At 41.3% G+C, this 5,936-nt stretch overlaps 1 long non-coding RNA gene across 1 annotated transcript; it reads right to left on the bottom strand.

Moving 5' to 3' along the window:
* Positions 1-2,921: 2,921 nt before the first annotated feature.
* On the bottom strand, positions 2,922-5,273 carry LOC108448033. The gene is made up of 2 exons (XR_001863818.1): positions 4,774-5,273; positions 2,922-4,402 (listed from the first exon to the last, which is right to left on the bottom strand). It is a non-coding gene; the product is annotated as an uncharacterized LOC108448033 (long non-coding RNA).
* Positions 5,274-5,936: the final 663 nt, after the last annotated feature.

The raw sequence follows: 5,936 nt of genomic DNA on the forward strand, positions 1-5,936 counted from the left end.
TGGCTGGCTGGGGGTGCCCCACAGAGCGGGATGTGCTCTGCCTGCCCCGCGGGTTGCGTGCAGGGACCAGCGGGGAAAGAGAGGTCAGGGTCCCACCTGAAGTGTTCGGCCTGTAGTCTTTAGCTACACAGTCATGATTTCTGTGAAATTTTTTCGCTGTTAGAGTGGTCAGGCATTGGAATAGGTTGCCCAGGGAGGTGGTGGAGTCGCCAACCGTGGGCGTGCTTAGGAGGCACCTGGATCTGGCGCTGGGTGATGTGGTTTAGGGGTGGCAGTGCTGGTCTGATGCTTGGACTGACGGCTGATGTTCTGACCTTGATGGTCTTTTCCAACTTTGATGATTCTATATTTCTATAATTGCAGTGTATGGATATTCTTTTTTGCCTCTTCCCGGAGCTGTCTGAGGCATGGCATCAACAGCCCTTACTTACTGCATGCTCTGCCTTGCATTGTAGCTTTGTTCTATGGTTCTCTGCTGTGAACTAGCTGAGGGGGGTTATGAGCAGCATGCTTGTGAGCTGAGGCGGTGCTTACAAGCTAACAGTGAACATCGGAAGGGAGAGTGCCCAACTCTCTCTTTGAAGTGCCCAGCTGAAGCCTTCTGGGTCCCGCAGTTCTACAGTGTGGTCTGCTGTATGTCATGTAGTCTTTCCTTAATTCCAAGCACAGCCATCACTGATGCCTTTTTGCAGGTACCTACCCCCAAAGCTTTTGTGAATTCAGAGAATGGATTTTCTGTGCCCCAGAGGAGGAAAATCCACTGGCCATTTTCAGAAATTGGATTTAAATTACTTCCTCACGCCCACAGGTACTTCAGCAAGAGTATAATCTGTTCTGTCTTTACAATTGTTGACATCCATTCCTTTTATAACTTCAAGGCTTTGTTACAACGAATCAGGCAAAGTTCTGATAAGAAAACTGTCCTATTGACTACATTCATGTTGAAAATGAGGGTATCACATTTCTTATTTTTGGAAATACAAGATACAGGTCACTATTTTGTTTGCATTATTCCACATGATTTAAAGAGAGTTACACTGAAGAATACTGTAAAGGAAGATGCAAACAGAAAACAATTCCATCACAGAGAAAGGTGTCCAGGAAAGCGCAATATAACTCTTGGAGTTGCAAGGAAGAAGCTGCTAAAAAGGAACACACTTCTATGTTTTTCAGTAGCAATGACAAGATGTTTATTGCTCTGACACCTGAGACAGCTCCAAAACTGTAAAAGGTACTGTCCTAAGGAAGGGCTTTGACTGTGGAGTCAACAACAACTGGACATGCCTGTGGCACCTAATAAGTGGCCTCTCCCAATGAAGAGGGGAAAAACTAGAATAGAGAAAACCTGTGAGAACTGGAAAGAGTTAAGTTTCTGGTGTCAAATCTTTGCTTTCTCTGCTGCCTGTCTCTGAGAGAATAAAGCTTTGCTTTGAAGGAGCTGCCACTGAGGCAGTTTAGTTAGCTGGTGTCACAGAACAAACTGTTGCTAAATAGGGAGTTTCAGCTCATAAACACAGTTTAGAAATGACAGAATGCAGTGGCATGTTTCTGTGTAGAAAGCCTAAGTTAATGAAAATTGCCGGAGGGATGCACTTAAGAGGAGCTACCAAGGCACCTCATCCTGTAATGGTGACAAGTTCCTTGATTCATTTCCTGAGCCATATCCATTCTTGCACTTTATGTGGTTACTGTTCTGTGAAAAACTTAACATGATTATACAATTAAAGTATGCTTAAAATAACACGTTTAAACTGAGGAGAATTAGGGTTCTGTGGACAGTAAACCTACCCTCTCCTAATGTGTGAGGCTTTAACTTTTTTAAATTGCTGTTCTTTGTTTTACATTCTAAAAATCTGAATGCCTCTTCACTCTTTATGTAAAATTCTTCTAAGTCCAAATGATTTAGAACTAGGGCAAGACCCTTGATATCCACAATAGTGCACACTGTCACTAGGGCTTCCTCAGGATTCACCAGCCGTAGGTTGATGTTCTTTAAAAGCAGCAATTGCTAGAGAAATAAAGCAAACATTTTTTCAGTCATTTTCCAGCTTTTTTTATTACTATTTCTTGACCACAGAGACTCTTTGAGAAGATTGTACTGTAATACCTAAGGACTTTCTGTCTCTCAGCCCAATGCCTTCATCCCTTTCCCTTCTCTTACCAACCTAAGAGTATTACTTCAGTAGTTCACTTTTGACTCCTGGTCCAAGTTGATAGTTTCTTTCTCCCAATCTCCTCACTTCTTTGCTTCAGTCCCACACACCATCCCTACAAGCTATTGTTCTTTCGATCTTGTCACAGCCTTCTCATTTCACCCTCCAATCACCCTCTTGTCTGCATAGCCTGCATCCTATTCATGGGCTCTTCTTATCATACATGTTTGTGGGTAGGACCCACCAAATCCTTGGCAAATTCTTTACCAAATTTCAGGTTTAGAGCATGGAGAATTTCTCAGTCGTGCAACCCAGTGATATTTTTTAACACAAGGAGAACGTATTTTTTTGCTAACCTCATCTTTCAAACTGAGTGAACTATAAAAAATCAGCTTCAGGCTGACACACCAATCACAGGAAAAAAATCATTATAAATTAGCTAATATTTGACAGTTACAGGCATCAAATGACAGGGTTCTATAATAGGCAATGATGGACCCACTTACCCATAGGCATTGCTGTTTGCACTGCCTGTTTCTGAAACAAAGTTTCTTAGTTTTCCTCTCAAAAAAACGCATCAGAAGCAAAAGTATGATGTACTTACCATATTATAAGTTGTGGACAAAGCCACATGCTTTTATGGTTTTTTCTTTGCTCATTTCCCCGCAGGACTGTAGAGAAAAACCCACACTATTTCAAGAGCTTCAGTGACTGTACAATAGACATGTCTATTTCTTTAGAGTCTTAAGCAGAGAAGAAAACTGAAACTTTTTTTTTTTTTTTCTGTATCAATTGACTTTTTAAGCCTCCCCAGGAGGAGAAAGAAGCCACTGGAGGGGGCCAATATCAAAGTTGAAGAACAAAGATGACAGGTCAAGAGACACTTCTGTTTATATCAGCATGCTCTGGACCAATGTACCAGAGAATACATCAAAGCCACTACTAATGCCAACTCTGGATATCTTTTCTAGTACATGAAATGTGGAAATATTTTCCTGATTGCCATCTAAAGTAAAACAATTGCGAAGCACTCTCATTTGATTGGGAACATTTGAACTTTCAAATTTTCATAGTTGCCCTGGCCTTATCCAAAATAAATTATGTCTGTAGGAGAATGAGACTAGCAATGTTAATATATTGTAGTAACTATAACCTGTCTGCATAACCAAATCTTCTAAGTGTTGCTTAATTTTTTAATATGTTAAATCCCAGTTGCACTCTTAAGACTGTTTACAAAAATAAAAGTAAACAGAAATATGTCTGTTCCTTCCAAAGCACCAATGCGGTTGTTGTTCCCACACACCCCTATTCCCCCCTTTCCCTCCTCCCAAGAATTGATTTACTCCATGGCATCCTGGGAAAGCAGACAGTTATGATCATTTCCATTTTGGAAGTCAGGAGGTTTAATGGAGAGGTTGTGTGATTTGTCCAAGGCTTTGCAAAAGCCCTAAGGCAAACTGAGAATAGAATCCACTTCTCTTGACCTCGTTGTCTGTGTCTTGTCTACGAGGCTGCCTGTCTTCCTAGCAGCTGACAGAACTACTGACAAGGGCGAAGGCTGTATTGATCCTATAGTTAGACACTGAAAGAACACCATCATTTAGCATCAGTTGGTTTCAGTAGGAGACACGTCCCTTGGACAGAATTTGACACTTAAAGGTATTATTTTTAAAGCCTAATTATACCTATTGAGATACCAATATCAGAACTTGATGTGTTGCTGGTTAATAAATGATAACGGATGCATACGTTTTTTTCCAAAACAAATAAATATATCTGTGATACATGGGGGTCCTTTGACAGAGAAGGTGTATGTTACTCTTTTCACTCTGCACACCAGACTCAGGGACACAGTAGCTCATCAGGGATACAATAGTTCATCGGTGCATGGCACAGATGAGAATCCAAAGCTCCCGCTGGATCTCAGCAGCGCCACACAGGCAGTGGGACAAACCCCTCCTGTGCCACATGCCCTTAGAACACAACTCCCTCCTCGCTGGCTCATCAGTCAGCAATGCAAAAGAAAGCAGAATCAATTGAAATCCCTTCATTTCAGCAAGCTGAGTATGAACAGGAGCAGACGAGTGTGCAGCTGATAACGCACCCCCTTCTTAGAGCCACTGTTTGTTCACCTCCCTACCCAGTTTCAATTGTAAGAGCCTCTCAGGCCATCTCCTCTGATGGGCAGTGCTCCATTCAGGGGAATTTGGACAGGGACTCAGATCAGCAATGTTTTGGAGCCGAGTAATCTACAGAAGAAGGAGGAGGAAGATAAGCACATTGTTAGTTTCTGGTCATACGCAATCAAAGCAGACAAAACATCCATCATCCTGTACAATATTAGTCTTTAAATATTCAGCTTTATCAGTTCCCCCATTCCTAATCCATCATTAACCACCCCATGAAATCTCAGCTGATTAGCCCCACCTCTGCAGCTCAGCAAACCATTAACTATTTATTATTTGTATTTAATTGAACATTGACAGCAGTAGAAAACTCCAACCAGATATGTTTCAAAACCAGAACAAAGGAGATGGTCCCCTGCCTAAGGAATTCATGGTTTGGACAGGAGTGAAATGCAGCAAAGAGGAAATGACAGCCATGCTGAACAAAAGCTTACCCGTGTACCCTCTACTAAATTCCCTACCCCGTGAATTTCTAGATTTTCTATCGATTTTTTTTTCCAGTGAGTTCCATCTCAGTATCTCTTAAAATGAGAGAAGATGATGTGATTTGGGAGGGTCCTGCAGGAAAAAAAAAAGGAATGTTTATGTTAGGTGAAAAATAGTTTGAAAAACTCCACCTAAATAATGAAATAGTTATCAGGTAGTGATAGAAACCAGGGATTAAAGTCATAGTACGGCCAGGAAGCTGGCAAACATACACAACCTGCACATTTTATGTGGATTTAAATAAATAAATGGAAACATTTCTCAGTTAAAATGCTTACTTCTCGGGGACTAAATATATGTAATTTATGAAGTGTTATTTATAGTTTGCTGCTTGCTACTCACATGGATAATCAAAACATAGATACAACTCTAAACGTTTTTTTCTGCTGGCAAACCTGGGTTTGGACACCTTTTTCTGTCTTTCTCTTTTTCTTACTTAGACTGGAAGCTAAGGCTGGCTGCACATTTCCTCTGAAGTAAACTTTGCAGAAGTCACCGGTGTCTTTGTTACCTCCACCTGGGTTTCTGTACCTTTCTATTTATGAATCCCCTTTGAAACATGCCTGAAAGATCCAGTTCCCAAGAAAGCCACTACCCACTTCCTGAGCAGTGCTGCACAGCACGAGCACTCCACACCAGAGACTCAGCACCGGCTTGCTGTTTACTGATCAACTTTAAAGCCCAGAGCTCTGGAGGAAACAGTTTTCTAAGGGACTTCTCTACCTCTGTGCCCACTCACTGCCTCATTACCAGGTGAAGAGTAATGCCAGTCTGGGAACCAAGCCTCAACATATGAAAGTGAACATGGATGATAAAGAAACTGTTTTTTCAATTTGAGTTGGAAAACTCAAGTTAAAACCATTTGAATCCATCCTTGTAATTCTGTGTCTGAACAAAATAATGCATTTTAAGTAGCACTGACTAAATGGCTTTGGGGAAATTAAAAAGTTATCCGTCTATAGTATACTGTGCTATCTATACTCTTTACCCCAGTCTAGGTAAACACTTCTGTTAAAAATAGGCATTTTGCAGTACTATTCCCTCTGCTTTTGAATTTACCCTGATGTCAGTCTATTGGAGACAAAGAGTGATGACTCTCAGGGTACAAGGG

This window comes from Corvus brachyrhynchos, unplaced genomic scaffold (assembly GCF_000691975.1).
Source record: "Corvus brachyrhynchos isolate BGI_N302 unplaced genomic scaffold, ASM69197v1 scaffold14, whole genome shotgun sequence".
In the NCBI taxonomy this organism is placed as follows: Eukaryota; Metazoa; Chordata; class Aves; order Passeriformes; family Corvidae; genus Corvus; species Corvus brachyrhynchos.